Consider the following 17500-nt stretch of genomic DNA (forward strand, 5'->3'; position numbering starts at 1 on the left):
ATTGGGTTCCCAGGTCGAAGACAGGGCAACCGGACAAGAAACGACCTCTAAGGCTCGAAATGAGTCCCGACGACTAAAACTTGACAAGAAGCACCCATCAGGCACCCAACTCGACACCCATGGGATGCCGACCCACCCGGGCTTCCACCTAGCACACCTTGGCACCCACCCACCCTCGCACCCAACCTCGCACCCAACTTAGCACCTTTGAACCCACATTGGCACTCACCCTGACCCTGGCACCTTGGAACCCACATTGGCACTCACCTTGACCCTGGCACCCACCTTTGCACTCACCTTGGGACCCACCCTGGCTCCCACCTCGGCACCCACCCAGACACCCACCTTGGTTCCTTGGCACCCACCTTGGATCCTTGGCACCCACCCCGACACCCACCTTGGCACGCAACTTGGCTACTTGCCACCCACCTTGGCTCCTTGACGCCCACCCCGACAACCACCCCGTGACCTACCCTGGCTAGGGTTGGTGCACACCCACCCTGGTGCCCACCTTGGCACCCACCCCATGACCCACCTTGGCACGCACCTTAGTACCCACCCCGTTACCCACCCTAGGACCCACCCCGTGACCCACCTTGGCCAGGGTGGGTGCCTTGGTGCGCACAACTTGCCTGGGCTGCACACCAGGGCGGGCTCAAGATGGCACCCGCGTTCCGTTTTTTTCACTATCTTTCAAAACGGAAATTTTAAAATCTCGTTTTTTTTTTTTTTTTGCCTTTTCTGGAAATTAGTGAAGGCAGCGCATCAAAGGTGCGCAATGCTGGTGCGAACCCGGGAGCGCTCCGATGTGTGCTCCAAGGTGCGGCGTGCACGAAGTCCGAGCCCGGCTTGCCCCGGGTGCGCACCTCGCGTGCACCTTCGCCGGGGTGAGCACCTTGGCTGGGTTGCGCACCAAGGAGCGCTCTGAAGTGTGCTCCAAGGTGCGGCGTGCACGAAGTCGGAGCTCGGTTTGCCCCGGGTGTGCACCTCGGGTGCGCACCTCGCGTGCACCTTCGCTGCGGTGGGCACCTTGGCTGGGTTGCGCGCCTTGGTGGGCACCATGCAGTGCACGAAGTCGGAGCCCGGTTTGCCCCGGGCGCGCACCTCCGCCAGGGTGGGCACCTTGGTGCGCACAACTTGCCTGGGCTGCGCACCAGGAAGGGCTCAAGATGGCACCCGCGTTCCGTTTTTTTCACTATCTTTCAGAACGGAAATTTTAAAATATCGTTTTTTTTTGCCTTTTCTGGAAATTAGTGAAGGCAGCGCATCAAAGGTGCGCAACGCTGGTGCGAACCTGGGAGCGCTCCGATGTGTGCTCCAAGGTGCGGCGTGCACGAAGTCGGAGCCCGGTTTGCCCCGGGTGCGCCCTGGTGGGCACCATGGTGCGCACCAAGGAGCGCTCCGAAGTGTGCTCCAAGGTGCGGCCTGCACGAAGTCGGAGCCCGGTTTGCCCCGGGCGTGCACCGCGGGTGGGCACCTTGGTGCGCATGCCTTGCCTGGGCTGCGCACCAGGGCGGGCTCAAGATGGCACCCGCGTTCCGTTTTTTTCACTATCTTTCAAAACGGAAATTTTAAAATCTCATTTTTTTTTGCCTTTTCTGGAAATTAGTGAAGGCAGCGCATCAAAGGTGCGCACCTCGCTGCCCACCACGGTGCGCAACGCCGGTGGGCACCCGGGAGTGCTTCGAAGTGTGCTCCAAGGTGCTGCGTGCACGTTGTCGGAGCCCGGTTTGCCCCGGGTGCGCACCTCGCGTGCACCTTCGTCGGGGTGGGCACCTTGGCTGGGTTTGCCCCGGCTGCGCTCCGAAGCGGGGTTATTGGAGCGCCGCCTCTTTTTTTGTCGGAGCGTTTGGTGGGGTTTCTCGCATTGGCTCTTCCCAGGCCCGGTTGCCACCCTGGCGCGCACGAAGTCGGAAGTAGGGTTAATTGCCCGGGTGCGCACCTTTGCCAGGGTGGGCACCTTACCTGGGCTGTGCACCAGGGCGGGCTCAAGATGGCACCCGCGTTCCGTTTTTTTCACTATCTTTCAAAACGGAAATTTTAAAATCTCCTCTTTTTTTTGCCTTTTCTGGAAATTAGTGAAGGCAGCGCATCAAAGGTGCGCACCTCGCTGCCCACCTTGGTGTGCTCTGAGGTGCGCACCCGGGAGCGCTACGAAGTGTGCTCCAAGGTGCGGCGTGCACGTTGTCGGAGCCCGGTTTGCCCCGGGTGCGCACCTCGCCTGCACCTTGGCCGGGGTGGGCACCCTGGCTGGGTTTGCCCAGGGTGCGCTCCGAAGCGGGGTTACTGGAGCGCCCCCTCTTTTTTTGTCAGAGCGTTTGGTGGGGTTTCTCGCATTGGCTCTTCCCAGGCCCGGTTGTTGGGTGCGCTCCCACCCTGGCGCGCGCGAAGTTGGAAGTTGGGTTAATTGCCCGGGCGCGCACCTTCGCCAGGGTGGGCACCTTGGTGCGCACACCTTGGCTGGGCTGCGCACCAGGGCGGGCTCAAGATGGCACCAGCATTCCCTTTTTCTCACTATCTTTCAAAACGGAAATTTTAAAATCTCGTTTTTTTTTGCCTTTTATGGAAATTAGTGAAGGCATCGCATCAAAGGTGCGCACCTCGCTGCCCACCTTGGTGTGCTCCGAGGTGCCCACCACGGTGCGCTCCGAGGTGCCCACCACGGTGCGCAACGCCGGTGCGAACCCGGGAGCGCCCCGATGTGTGCTCCAAGGTGCGGCGTGCACGAAGCCGGACCCCGGTTTGCCCCGGGTGCGCACCTCGCGTGCACCTTGGTGCGCACACCTTGGCTGGGTTGCGCGGCCTGGTGGGCACCATGGTGCGCACCAAGGAGCGCTCCAAAGTGTGCTCCAAGGTGCGGCGTGCACGAAGTCCTAGCCCGGTTTGCCCCGGGTGCGCACCTTCGCCGCGGTGGGCACCATGGCGTGCACGAAGTCGGAGCCCGGTTTGCCCCGGGTGCGCACCTCGCGTGCACCTTCGCCGGGGTGGGCACCTCGGCTGGGTTGCGCGCCCTGGTGCGCACCAAGGAGCGCTCCGAAGTGTGCTCCAAGGTGCGGCGTGCACGAAGTCGGAGCCCGGTTTGCCCCGGGTGCGCACCTTCGCCGCGGTGGGCACCCTGGTGCGCACCATGGCGTGCACGAAGTCGGAGCCCGGTTTGCCCCGGGTGCGCACCTCGCGTGCACCTTCGGCGGGGTTGCGCGCCCTGGTGCGCACCAAGGAGCGCTCCGAAGTGTGCTCCAAGGTGCGGCGTGCACGAAGTCGGAGCCCGGTTTGCCCCGGGTGCGCACCTCGCGTGCACCTTCGGCGGGGTTGCGCGCCCTGGTGGGCACCATGGTGCGCACCAAGGAGCGCTCCGAAGTGTGCTCCAAGGTGCGGCGTGCACGAAGTCGGAGCCCGGTTTGCCCCGGGTGCGCACCTCGCGTGCACCTTCGCCGCGGTGGGCACCATGGCGTGCACGAAGTCGGAGCCCGGTTTGCCCCGGGTGCGCACCTCGCGTGCACCTTCGCCGGGGTGGGCACCTCGGCTGGGTTGCGCGCCCTGGTGCGCACCAAGGAGCGCTCCGAAGTGTGCTCCAAGGTGCGGCGTGCACGAAGTCGGAGCCCGGTTTGCCCCGGGTGCGCACCTCGCGTGCACCTTCGCCGCGGTGGGCACCATGGCGTGCACGAAGTCGGAGCCCGGTTTGCCCCGGGTGCGCACCCCGCGTGCACCTTCGCCGGGGTGGGCACCTCGGCTGGGTTGCGCGCCCTGGTGCGCACCAAGGAGCGCTCCGAAGTGTGCTCCAAGGTGCGGCGTGCACGAAGTCGGAGCCCGGTTTGCCCCGGGTGCGCACCTCGCGTGCACCTTCGCCGCGGTGGGCACCTTGGCTGGGTTGGGCACCATTGAGCGCTCCGAAGTGTGCTCCAAGGTGCGCACCATGGCCCTCCAAGGTGCGCAGCATGGCGTGCACGAAGTCGGAGCCCGGTTTGCCCCGGGTGCGCACCTCGCGTGCACCTTCGCCAGGGTGGGCACCTCGGTGCGCACACCTTCTCAATGTTTTCTTGCCTTTTCTGGAAATTGGTGAAGGCAGCGCATCAAAGGTGCGCACCTCGGTGTGCTCCGAGGTGCGAACCCGAGAGCGCTCCGAGGTGCCCACGAAGTCGAAAGTCGGGTTAATTGCATTGTTTTCCCCGGGTGCGCTCCGAGGTGCGCAACATCGGTGCGCACCAAGGAGGGCTCCGAAGTGTGCTCCAAGGTGCGCACGATTCGGAGCTCGGTTTGCCCGGGGTGCGCACACCTTGGCTGGGTTGCGCACCCTTTGTGCGCTCCAAGGTGCGCACGAAGTCGGAGCTCGGTTTGCCCCGGGTGCGCACCTTCGCCAGGGTGCGCACCTTGATGCGCACGCCTTGGCTGGGCTGCGCACCTTGGTGGGCGCCATGGTGCGCACCTTTCGTGCGCTCCAAGGTGCGCACGAAGTCGGAGCTCGGTTTGCCCCGGGTGCGCACCTTGGTGGGCGCCATGGTGCACTCCGAGGTGCCCAAGATTGGTGCGCACCAAGGAGCGCTCCGAAGTGCGCTCCAAGGTGCGCAGGTGCGCGCGAAGTCGAAAGTTGGGTTAATTGTCCGGTTTGCCTCGGGTGCGCACCTTGCGTGCACCTTCGCCAGGGTGGGCGCCTTGGTGCGCACACCTTGGCTGGGCTGCGCACCCGGGCGCGCACACCTTGGCACCCGCGTTTCCTTCATTTTAAATTTTTTTTTTTTACAATCTCTCAAGTGGGAAATTCTATAATCTCAACTTTTTTTGCCTTTTCAGGAAACTTTTGAATGGAGCGCATCATTGGTGCGCTCCGAAGTGTGCTCCAAGGTGCGCACCTCTGGTGTGCTCCAAAGCTCTCTCCAGCTGCGTGCACCTGCCCCGGCCGCGCACCCGGCCCCGCCCAGCTTCGCTCACCTGTCCCGGGCGTCTGGTGCGGAACCTTAGAGTAAGAAACATCACCGTGCACCTTGGCCAACGTGCGCGACTCGACCGAGCGCGCACTGGCCGAGGTGCACACCGATTTCACCTGGGTGCGCGCGCAGCACCTCGGGCGCACCGGGGTGCGCGCACAACGCCCGGGTTGCACCGTGGCCTGTGTGCTCGGGGCGCCTCGGGTGCGCGCTCGGTGTCGCCCCCGCGCGCGCGGTAGTGCGGGCAGCGCACCCCGGCCCGGCCCGGCCCCGACGAGAACGCAAACGGGCAAAAGGTTTATTCAAATAGCATTGCGACGCCCGGCGAAAAACTAAGAAAGGGTGCAACACCGGGACTTCCCGGGAGGTCACCCATCCCAGTACTACTCCGGCCCAAGCGCGCTTAACTGCGGAGTTCTGATGGGATCCGGTGCACTAACGCTGGTATGATCGCACCCGTTATGAGCTTGTCGCAGTGTGTACTTAGCAAACCGCGACCCACGTGCGAATCCACCCCGGCCACCCACCCCCGTCGAGGTGCACACCCTCCCTCGCGAAGTGCGCCCCGTTCGCCAAGTGTGAGCCCTGCCCGGGTGCGCGCACCTTGCTAGGGCGTCGGGTGTGCACCCGGCCCGGCCTACGTGCGTGCACCTGGACGGGGCGTCGTGTGCGTGCAGTGTCCCGTCTGCAACGCGGTGCCCACACACCACCTCGGGCGCAACGACCTGCGCTCACATGTGGGCCGAGTGCACCTTGGTGCATGTTCGGGGCGCCTCGGGTGCACGCTCGATCTTGCCCCGGTGCACCAAGGCGCTCGGTTTGCCCCGGGTGCGCACTTGGTGCAAGGTGGGCACCCAAAATAGGGATCAAGCACCAAAACACAAGTTTCGGGATGCAAAATGGGACCCAAGGACCACAAATGCGTTCCAAGACCCATGATGGGTCCACGAGAACAAAAATGTGTTCCGAGACTTAATAAACAAATATTGGGTTTTAGGAGAAGAAACATGCTCTGATGCCCAAAACGAGAATCGACCCCGAAAAGGCCACAGGCCAAAAGTGGGATGCGAGACAAAAAAAAATGGGACCCGAGGACCAAAATTGGGTTCCCAGGTCGAAGACAGGGCAACCGGACAAGAAACGACCTCTAAGGCTCGAAATGAGTCCCGACGACTAAAACTTGACAAGAAGCACCCATCAGGCACCCAACTCGACACCCATGGGATGCCGACCCACCCGGGCTTCCACCTAGCACACCTTGGCACCCACCCACCCTCGCACCCAACCTCGCACCCAACTTAGCACCTTTGAACCCACATTGGCACTCACCCTGACCCTGGCACCTTGGAACCCACATTGGCACTCACCTTGACCCTGGCACCCACCTTTGCACTCACCTTGGGACCCACCCTGGCTCCCACCTCGGCACCCACCCAGACACCCACCTTGGTTCCTTGGCACCCACCTTGGATCCTTGGCACCCACCCCGACACCCACCTTGGCACGCAACTTGGCTACTTGCCACCCACCTTGGCTCCTTGACGCCCACCCCGACAACCACCCCGTGACCTACCCTGGCTAGGGTTGGTGCACACCCACCCTGGTGCCCACCTTGGCACCCACCCCATGACCCACCTTGGCACGCACCTTAGTACCCACCCTGTTACCCACCCTAGGACCCACCCCGTGACCCACCTTGGCCAGGGTGGGTGCACCCACCCTGGTGCCCACCTTGGCACCCACCCATCCTAGCACCCAGCCTGTGACCGGGCTTGGAACCCAACCTTGCACCCGTCTTGGCCAGTGTGGGTGCGCACCCATCCTGGCACCCACGTTGTGACACACCCTTTAACCCACGCACCCTAGCAGCCACGTTGGCACCCACCTTGGAACACAACCTAGCAACTTGGCACCCACCCCGTGACCCACCTTGGCATCCACCATAGCAGTCGCCCACTTGGCACCCACCTTGGAACCCAAGTTGGCACCCACCTCGGCACCCACCTTGACACTTGTGGACCCACCTTGCCACTCACCCTAGCATCGACCCATCCTAGCACCCACCCTGGCACCTTTGCACCCTAGCACTCACCCATCCTAGCACCTAACCTGTGACCCACCTTGACACTCACCCTCGCACCCACCTTGGAACCCAACCTAGCACCCACCCACCCTGACACCAACCCTAGCACCTACCCACCCTTGCACCCACCCTGTGACCCATCTTGGCACCCACCCATCCTACCACTCAACCTATCACCCACCTTCTCACCCACCTTGGCATCCACCTTAGCACCCACCCACACTGGCACCTTGGCACCCACCTCGGGCAAGGTGGGTGCACACCCACCCTGACACCCAATTTAGAACCAACCGAGCATGTTACCCACCTTGGCACCCACATTGCAGCCCACCCTAGTACCCACCCTATGACCCACATTGGCATCCACACCCTAGCACCCAGGCACCTCGACACCCGCCTTGACACGCACCCTAGCACTAAACCTGTGACCCACCTTGGAACTCACCCTAGAACCCACCCACCCTGTGAACCACCTTGGCATCCACCTTAGCACCCACCCACCTTGGCACCCACTCTAGCACTCACCCATCCTAACACCCAACTTGTTACCCACCTTGGCACCCGCCCTCGCGTCCACCTTGAAACCCACCCTAGCACCCACCCACGCAGGAGCCCACCTTGGCACCCAACCTAACACCCACGCATCCTGGCACCCAACTTGTGACCCACCTTGGAACCCACCCTAGTACCCACCTTTGAACCCACTATATCACCAACCCACCTTGGCACCCACCCTATGACCCTCTTTGGAATCCACCCTAGCACGCACCCACCCTGGCACCCACCATGGAGCGCACCCTAGCACCCACCCACCTCGGCACGCACCTCAACACCCACCTTGGTGTGCGCACTGCGCCAACCTCTCAAAGACCCTATGTGGTGCGCTCCAAAGTGTACACCTTTGGTGCGCTCCAAGGTGCGCACCTTTGGTGCACACCGAGGTGCACACCAAAGTGTGCACCGAGGTGAGCACCAAAGTGCACTCCAAGGTGCACACCAAGGCGTGCACCTTTGGTGCGGTCAATGCAAACGAATTCGGAAGTTGGGGTCGATGTCCTAATCGCTGCTGCAGACTACACGTATGAGAATCGGACAAATAGCTTTATATAGGGGAGGTGTTGCGTTTGATGGGTCGACTCCCCTGGTTGTGTGCACTGCACCAACTTCAAAGACCCTGTCTTGTTTAAGAAGTCAAAAGTTGGGGTGGATGTCCTAATCATTGCTGCAGTCTACGCATGTATGAGAATCAGACAAATAGCTTATATAGGGGAGGTGTTGCATTCGGTGGGTTGACTCCCCTGGTTGTGCGCACTGCGCCAACCTCAAAGACCCCGCATAGCAGAAGAAGTCGGAAGTCGGATTTTGGTGAGCACCAAGGCGTGCACCTTTGGTGCGGTCAACGCAGACGAATTCAGAAGTTGGGGTGGATGTCCTAATCGTTGTTGCAGGCTACACATGTATGAGAATCAGACAAATAGCTTATATAGGGGAGGTGTTGGGTTTGATGGGTCAACTCCCTTGGTTGTGCGCATTACGCCAACCTCAAAGACCTTGTTTTCGTTAAGAAGTCAAAAGTTGGGGTCAATGTCCTAATGGCTCCTGTAGGCTACACATGTATGAGAATCGGACAAATAGCTTATATAGGGGAGGTGTTGGGTTTGATGGGTCGACTCCCCTGGTTGTGCGCATTACGTCAACCTCAAAGACCTTGTTTTCGTTAAGAAGTCAAAAGTTGGGGTCGATGTCCTAATTGCTCCTGTAGACTACACATGTATGAGAATCAGACAAATAGCTTATATAGGGGAGGTGTTGGGTTTGATGGGTTGACTCCCCTAGTTGTTCGCATTACACCAACCTCAAAGACCTTGTTTTCGTTTAGAAGCCGAAAGTTGGGGTCGATGTCCTAATTGCTCCTGCAGGCTACGCATGTATGAGAATCAGACAAATAGCTTATATAGGGGAGGTGTTGGGTTTGATGGGTCGACTCCCCTGGTTGTGCGCATTGCGCCAACCTCAAAGACCCTGCATTGCGGATGAAGTCGAAAGTCAGAGTTTGGTGTGCTACAAGGTGTGGTCGAAGGTGCTCACCTAGGTGTGCACCTTTGGAGCGCAGGAAAAGTGCCCTCCAAAAGTGCGCACCTTTGGAGTGCACAAAAGTGCCCTCCAAAAGTGCGCACCTTTGGAGCGCACAAAAGTGCCCTCCAAAAAGTGCCCTCCAAAAGTGCGCACCTTTGGAGCGCACAAAAGTGCCCTCCAAAAAGTGCCCTCCAAAAGTGCGCACCTTTGGAGTGCAGAAAAGTGCCCTCCAAAAAGTGCCCTCCAAAAGTGTGCACCTTTGGAGTGCACAAAAGTGCCCTCCAAAAGTGCGCACCTTTGGAGCGCAGAAAAGTGCCCTCCAAAAAGTGCCCTCCAAAAGTGCGCACCTTTGGAGCGCAGAAAAGTGCCCTCCAAAAAGTGCCCTCCAAAAGTGCGCACCTTTGGAGCGCAGAAAAGTGCCCTCCAAAAAGTGCCCTCCAAAAGTGCGCACCTTTGGAGCGCAGAAAAGTGCCCTCCAAAAAGTGCCCTCCAAAAGTGCGCACCTTTGGAGCGCACAAAAGTGCCCTCCAAAAAGTGCCCTCCAAAAGTGCGCACCTTTGGAGCGCACAAAAGTGCCCTCCAAAAGTGCGCACCTTTGGAGCGCACAAAAGTGCCCTCCAAAAGTGCGCACTTTTGGTGCGCACCAAGGCGCTGGTTCGGTCGTTGCAGGCGAGTTCGGAAGTTGGGGTCGATGTCCTGAGCGGAGGTGCAAACTACACAGGTGTCGGAATCGGACAAATAGCTTATATAGGGGAGGTGTATGCTTCGATGGGTCGACTCCCCAGGTTGAGCGCACCGCGCCAACCTCAAAGACCCTACGGTATGGATGAAGTCGGAAGTTGGGTCCGATGACCGATTCGATTAGTAGGTATGCTCATGAGGTCGGAATTTGGGTCCGATGACCTGCCATGTGCAGGAAGGCGAATGTTGGCACTGTGCGTTGCAAGGTGCACACCAAGGTGCTGGTGCGGTCTTTTTAGTCGAGTTCGGAAGTTGGGGTCGATGTCCTGATCGGAGGTGCAAGCTACACAGGTGTGGGAATCGGACAAATAGCTTATATAGGGGAGGTGTATGCTTCGTTGGGTCGACTCCCCGGGTTGAGCGCACCGCGCCAACCTCAAAGACCCTACGGTATGGATGAAGTCGGAAGTTGGGTCCGATGACCGATTCGATATGTAGGCATACTCGCGAGGTCGGAATTTGGGTCCGATGACCTGCCATGTGCAGGAAGGTGAATGTTGGCACTGTGCGTTGCAAGGTGCGCACCAAGGCGCTGGTTCGGTCGTTGCAGGCGAGTTCGGAAGTTGGGGTCGATGTCCTGATCGGAGGTGCAAACTACACAGGTGTGGGAATCGGACAAATAGCTTATATAGGGGAGGTGTATGCTTCGTTGGGTCGACTCCCCGGGTTGAGCGCACCGCGCCAACCTCAAAGACCCTACGGTATGGATGAAGTCGGAAGTTGTGTCCGATGACCGATTCGATATGTAGGCATACTCGCGAGGTCGGAATTTGGGTCCGATGACCTGCCATGTGCAGGAAGGCGAATGTTGGGACTGTGCGTCGCAAGGTGCGCACCAAGGCGCTGGTGCCGTCGTTGCAGTCGAGTTCGGAAGTTGGGGTCGATGTCCTGGTCAGAGGTGCAAACTACACAGGTGTGGGAATCGGACAAATAGCTTATATAGGGGAGGTGTATGCTTCGATGGGTCGACTCCCCGGGTTGAGCGCACCGCGCCAACCTCAAAGACCCTACAGTATGGATGAAGTCGGAAGTTGGGTCCGATGACCGATTCGATACGTAGGCATATTGGCGAGGTCTGAATTTGTGTCCGATGACCTGCCATGCGCAGGAAGGCGGAATTTGGGTCCGATGACCGAGTTGATGGCGTGCCATGCGCAGAAAGGCGGAATTTGGGTCCGATGACCGAGTTGATGTTGATGGCCCGCCATGCACAGGAAGGCGGAATTTGGGTCCGATGACCGATTTGAAGGCGTGCCATGCGCAGAAAGGCGGAGTTTGGGTCCGATGACCGAGTTGATATTGATGGCCCGCCATGCGCAGGAAGGCGGAATTTGGGTCCGATGACCTGACATACGCATGGAGTCCGACTCGGGGGCCGATGTTCGATTCGATGACTTGCATTGTGGGTAAAGTCGGAAGTTGTGGTCTTTGACCCGATTCGATGACCAGACTTCGGCTGCTTGAGAATCGGACAAATAACTTATATAGGGGAGGTAGTGTTCTCGAGCATCCTCCCCCCGTGCCCGTTTATGTCGATTGATGCTGGTGCTCGACTGGTTGGAGCGCTCGGATGCAAAAATCTTGCACCAGGATTTATCGATTGTGATGGACACGGCAAGTCTCCTGATTGCTATGCAGGAGCTCATCGTGAATCTCTATGCGGCCTTGGTATGGACTCGACCTGCGGAATGGTTCGGCAATGGTAGTCGCTCCAACACGTCCTTGCAATGGCCACAGAGGTGATTCGACTAGAGCTCCAGTCTAGCTTTTGGGTTGCTTGGCGGACTGGTATAGCCGCGATCGAGTTCCGGCCATGAACGTTTTAGATAGCTCTTGGGCTTTCTGGGACGGAAGTCGGAAGTTTGGGCTGTTGTCCGATTTGATGACCATTCTTCGGATGTGTGAGAATCGGACAAATAACTTATATAGGGGACTGTGTTGTCTCACGCAGCCCCCTCCGTGCCCCTCTATCTCGACCGATGTTGGTGCTTGAAAGGGTTGGGATCGCTCGGATTTATAAACGTGCACCACCATTTGTCGAGTGTGAGGGACGCGGCAGGTCTCCTAAATGCTATACGGGCGCTCTCTGAGAATCTCTATCCGGCCTCGACACAGACTAGTCTTGCTGAATGGTTTGGCACTGGTAGTCGATCCAACACGTCGTTGTTGTGGCCGCCTAGGCGATTCGATTCGAGCCCCCGTCTAGCTTTTGGGTTGCTTGGCGGATTTTGCCCTATCCGCAAGTGAGCTCGGTCCCTAAACGTTCGAGAAACCCGATTGCTATGCGCCGACTCTCTTTCTTGCGAGCCTCCATCTAGCTTTTGGGTCTCTACGGAACGGAAGTCGGAATCTGGGACCGTTGTTTGATTCGACGAGGCAGACTACGGTTGTGCGAGAATCGGACAAATAACTTATATAGGGGAGGTGTTGACTGGAGCATTCTCCCCCGTGCCCCTCTAACTCGACCAATGCTGGCGCTCGAACGGTGGTAGCGCTCGGATTTTCGTTGAGCGCCAGCATTGGTCGATTTAGAGGGGCATGCGAGATTCCCGAATGCTATGCGAGGGCTCTAACGGAAATGTCTATTGGTTTCGGTATGGATGCAATTGCGAGTGGTTCGGCAAAGGTAGTCGTTCCGATGCGTCCATGTCGTGGCCAAATCGATAATTCGATTTGAGCCCTCGTATAGCATTTGGGTCTCTCGATGTGATTCCGCATTCCAGTCCCTTTGGGCACTGCTTGAGCCGCATCCCAGGGGGTTCCCTTCCCAATAATCTGCCTCGCAACCCGATTGCTATGCGGTGAGGCTCCTCGGCCGCCTCGGAACTATCTGTGTATCAGACGCATCGCGGGATAAGGGGTTGGCAACGGTAGTCGCCCCAAGCGCGTCCGATGCTTGGACCATTCCGAGGCGGCCCTGAAGCCTCTTCCGTCTAGCCGTTGGGTCCTTCTCGCCGCATCCCTTGCCTCGCACCCCGATTGCTATGCGGTGAGGCTCCTCGGCCGCCTTGGAACTATCTGTGTATCAGACGCATCGCGGGATAAGGGGTTGTCACTGGTAGTCGCCCCAAGCGCGTCCGATGCTTGGACCATTCCGAGGCGGCCCTGAAGCCTCTTCCGTCTAGCCGTTGGGTCCTTCTCGCCGCATCCCTCGACTCGCACCCCGATTGCTATGCGGTGAGGCTCCTCGGCCGCCTTGGAACTATCTGTGTATCGGACGCGTCGCGGGATAAGGGGTTGTCACTGGTAGTCGCCCCAAGCGCGTCCGATGCTTGGACCATTCCGAGGCGGCCCTGAAGCCTCTTCCGTCTAGCCGTTGGGTCCTTCTCGCCGCATCCCTCGCCTCGCACCCCGATTGCTATGCGGTGAGGCTCCTCGGCCGCCTTGGAACTATCTGTGTATCGGACGCGTCGCGGGATAAGGGGTTGTCACTGGTAGTCGCCCCAAGCGCGTGCGATGCATGGACCATTCCCAGGCGGCCCTGAAGCCTCTTCCGTCTAGCCGTTGGGTCCTTCTCGCCGCATCCCTCGCCTCGCACCCCGATTGCTATGCGGTGAGGCTCCTCGGCCGCCTTGGAACTATCTGTGTATCGGACGCGTCGCGGGATAAGGGGTTGTCACTGGTAGTCGCCCCAAGCGCGTCCGATGCTTGGACCATTCCGAGGCGGCCCTGAAGCCTCTTCCGTCTAGCCGTTGGGTCCTTCTCGCCGCATCCCTCGCCTCGCACCCCGATTGCTATGCGGTGAGGCTCCTCGGCCGCCTTGGAACTATCTGTGTATCGGACGCGTCGCGGGATAAGGGGTTGTCACTGGTAGTCGCCCCAAGCGCGTCCGATGCTTGGACCATTCCGAGGCGGCCCTGAAGCCTCTTCCGTCTAGCCGTTGGGTCCTTCTCGCCGCATCCCTCGCCTCGCACCCCGATTGCTATGCGGTGAGGCTCCTCGGCCGCCTTGGAACTATCTGTGTATCGGACGCGTCGCGGGATAAGGGGTTGTCACTGGTAGTCGCCCCAAGCGCGTCCGATGCTTGGACCATTCCGAGGCGGCCCTGAAGCCTCTTCCGTCTAGCCGTTGGGTCCTTCTCGCCGCATCCCTCGCCTCGCACCCCGATTGCTATGCGGTGAGGCTCCTCGGCCGCCTTGGAACTATCTGTGTATCGGACGCATCGCGGGATAAGGGGTTGTCACTGGTAGTCGCCCCAAGCGCGTCCGATGCTTGGACCATTCCGAGGCGGCCCTGAAGCCTCTTCCGTCTAGCCGTTGGGTCCTTCTCGCCGCATCCCTCGCCTCGCACCCCGATTGCTATGCGGTGAGGCTCCTCGGCCGCCTTGGAACTATCTGTGTATCGGACGCGTCGCGGGATAAGGGGTTGTCACTGGTAGTCGCCCCAAGCGCGTCCGATGCTTGGACCATTCCGAGGCGGCCCTGAAGCCTCTTCCGTCTAGCCGTTGGGTCCTTCTCGCCGCATCCCTCGCCTCGCACCCCGATTGCTATGCGGTGAGGCTCCTCGGCCGCCTTGGAACTATCTGTGTATCGGACGCGTCGCGGGATAAGGGGTTGTCACTGGTAGTCGCCCCAAGCGCGTCCGATGCTTGGACCATTCCGAGGCGGACCTGAAGCCTCTTCCGTCTAGCCGTTGGGTCCTTCTCGCCGCATCCCTCGCCTCGCACCCCGATTGCTATGCGGTGAGGCTCCTCGGCCGCCTTGGAACTATCTGTGTATCGGACGCGTCGCGGGATAAGGGGTTGTCACTGGTAGTCGCCCCAAGCGCGTCCGATGCTTGGACCATTCCGAGGCGGCCCTGAAGCCTCTTCCGTCTAGCCGTTGGGTCCTTCTCGCCGCATCCCTCGCCTCGCACCCCGATTGCTATGCGGTGAGGCTCCTCGGCCGCCTTGGAACTATCTATGTATCGGACGCGTCGCGGGATAAGGGGTTGTCACTGGTAGTCGCCCCAAGCGCGTCCGATGCTTGGACCATTCCGAGGCGGCCCTGAAGCCTCTTCCGTCTAGCCGTTGGGTCCTTCTCGCCGCATCCCTCGCCTCGCACCCCGATTGCTATGCGGTGAGGCTCCTCGGCCGCCTTGGAACTATCTGTGTATCGGACGCATCGCGGGATAAGGGGTTGTCACTGGTAGTCGCCCCAAGCGCGTCCGATGCTTGGACCATTCCGAGGCGGCCCTGAAGCCTCTTCCGTCTAGCCGTTGGGTCCTTCTCGCCGCATCCCTCGCCTCGCACCCCGATTGCTATGCGGTGAGGCTCCTCGGCCGCCTTGGAACTATCTGTGTATCGGACGCGTCGCGGGATAAGGGGTTGTCACTGGTAGTCGCCCCAAGCGCGTCCGATGCTTGGACCATTCCGAGGCGGACCTGAAGCCTCTTCCGTCTAGCCGTTGGGTCCTTCTCGCCGCATCCCTCGCCTCGCACCCCGATTGCTATGCGGTGAGGCTCCTCGGCCGCCTTGGAACTATCTGTGTATCGGACGCGTCGCGGGATAAGGGGTTGTCACTGGTAGTCGCCCCAAGCGCGTCCGATGCTTGGACCATTCCGAGGCGGCCCTGAAGCCTCTTCCGTCTAGCCGTTGGGTCCTTCTCGCCGCATCCCTCGCCTCGCACCCCGATTGCTATGCGGTGAGGCTCCTCGGCCGCCTTGGAACTATCTGTGTATCGGACGCGTCGCGGGATAAGGGGTTGTCACTGGTAGTCGCCCCAAGCGCGTCCGATGCTTGGACCATTCCGAGGCGGACCTGAAGCCTCTTCCCTCTAGCCGTTGGGGCTTTCTCGCCGCATCCCTCGCCTCGCACCCCGATTGCTATTCGGTGAGGCTCCTCGGCCGCCTTGGAACTATCTGTGTATCGGACGCATCGCGGGATAAGGGGTTGGCAGTGGTAGTCGCCCCAAGCGCGTCCGATGCTTGGACCATTCCGAGGCGGCCCTGCAGCCTCTTCCGTCTAGCCGTTGGGGCCATCTCGCTGCATCCCCCACCTCGCACCACGATTGCTATGCGGTGAGGCTCCTTGGCCGCCTCGGAACTATCTGTGTATCGGACGCATCGCGGGATAAGGGGTTGTCACTGGTAGTCGCCCCAAGCGCGTCCGATGCTTGGACTATTCCGAGGCGGCCCTGCAGCCTCTTCCGTCTAGCCGTTGGGGCCATCTCGCCGCATCCCCCAGCTCCTCGGCCGCCTCGGAACTATCTGTGTATCGGACGCATCGCGGGATAAGGGGTTGGCAGTGGTAGTCGCCCCAAGCGCGTTCGATGCTTGGACTATTCCGAGGCGGCCCCGCAGCCTCTTCCGTCTACCCTTTGGGGCCATCTCGCCGCATCCCTCGCCTCGCACCCCGATTGCTATGCGGTGAGGCTCCTCGGCCGCCTGGGAACTATCTTCGTATCGGATGCATCGCGGGATAAGGGGTTGTCACTGGTAGTCGCCCCAAGCGCGTCCGATGCTTGGACTATTCCGAGGCGGCCCTGTGGCCTCTTCCGTCTAGCCGTTGGGGCCATCTCGCCGCATCCCTCACCTCGCACCCCCATTGCTATGCGGTGAGGCTCCTCGGCCGCCTTGGAACTGTCTTCGTATCGGAAGCATCGCGGGATAAGGGGTTGTCACTGGTAGTCGCCCCAAGCGCGTCCGATGCTTGGACTATTCCGAGGCGGCCCTGCAGCCTCTTCCGTCTAGCCGTTGGGGCCATCTCGCCGCATCCCCCACCTCGCACCCGGATTGCTATGCGGTGAGGCTCCTCGGCCGCCTTGGAACTATCTTCGTATCGGACGCATCGCGGGATAAGGGGTTGTCACTGGTAGTCGCCCCAAGCGCGTCCGATGCTTGGACTATTCCGACGCGGCCCTGTGGCCTCTTCCGTCTAGCCGTTGGGGCCATCTCGCCGCATCCCCCACCTCGCACCCCGATTGCTATGCGGTGAGGCTCCTCGGCCGCCTTGGAACCATCTTCGTATCGGACGCATCGCGGGATGAGGGGTTGTCACTGGTAGTCGCCCCAAGCGCGTCCGATGCTTGGACCATTCCGAGGCGGCCCTGAAGCCTCTTCCGTCTAGCCGTTGGGGCCTTCCCGCCCCATCCCTCGCCTCGCACCCCCGATTGCTATGCGGTGAGGCTCCTCGGCCGCCTTGGAACCATCTGTGTATCGGACGCATCGCGGGATAAGGGGTTGGCACTGGTAGTCGCCCCAAGCGCGTCCGATGCTTGGAGCATTCCGAGGTGGCCCTGAAGCCTCTTCCGTCTAGCCGTTGGGGCCTTCCCGCCCCATCCCTCGCCTCGCACCCCGATTGATATGCGGTGAGGCTCCTCGGCCGCCTTGGAACTATCTGTGTATCGGACGCATCGCGGGATAAGGGGTTGGCACTGGTAGTCGTCCCAATCGCGTCCGATGCTTGGACCATTCCGAGGCGGCCCTGCAGCCTCTTCCGTTTAGCCGTCGGGGCCTTCCCGCCGCATCCCTCGCCTCGCATCCCGATTCCTATGCGGTGAGTCTTCTCGGCCGCCGCGGAACTATACCTGTTATTGCTACTGCATCCTTCGGCTGGTAACCTCCTCTGCCGCCTTGGAACGTTCTCTTTGTCGGACGCGTCGCGGGATAAGGGGTTGGCACTGGTAGTCGCCCCAAGCGCGCCCGATGCATAGACCGCTCCGAGTTGACCTTGCTTTCAGCCTCTCACATGCATAGACCT

The 17500-nt window shown here is 60.4% G+C and overlaps 1 non-coding gene across 1 annotated transcript; it reads right to left on the reverse strand.

Annotated features, from left to right (window-relative positions):
• Window positions 1–5261: 5261 nt before the first annotated feature.
• On the reverse strand, window positions 5262–5380 carry LOC131866548 (5S ribosomal RNA). The gene has a single exon (XR_009365149.1). It is a non-coding gene; the product is annotated as a 5S ribosomal RNA (ribosomal RNA).
• Between the last annotated feature and the right edge of the window lie 12120 nt (window positions 5381–17500).

The sequence above is a fragment of the Cryptomeria japonica genome, unplaced genomic scaffold, assembly GCF_030272615.1.
Source record: "Cryptomeria japonica unplaced genomic scaffold, Sugi_1.0 HiC_scaffold_150, whole genome shotgun sequence".
Classification (NCBI taxonomy): Eukaryota; Viridiplantae; Streptophyta; class Pinopsida; order Cupressales; family Cupressaceae; genus Cryptomeria; species Cryptomeria japonica.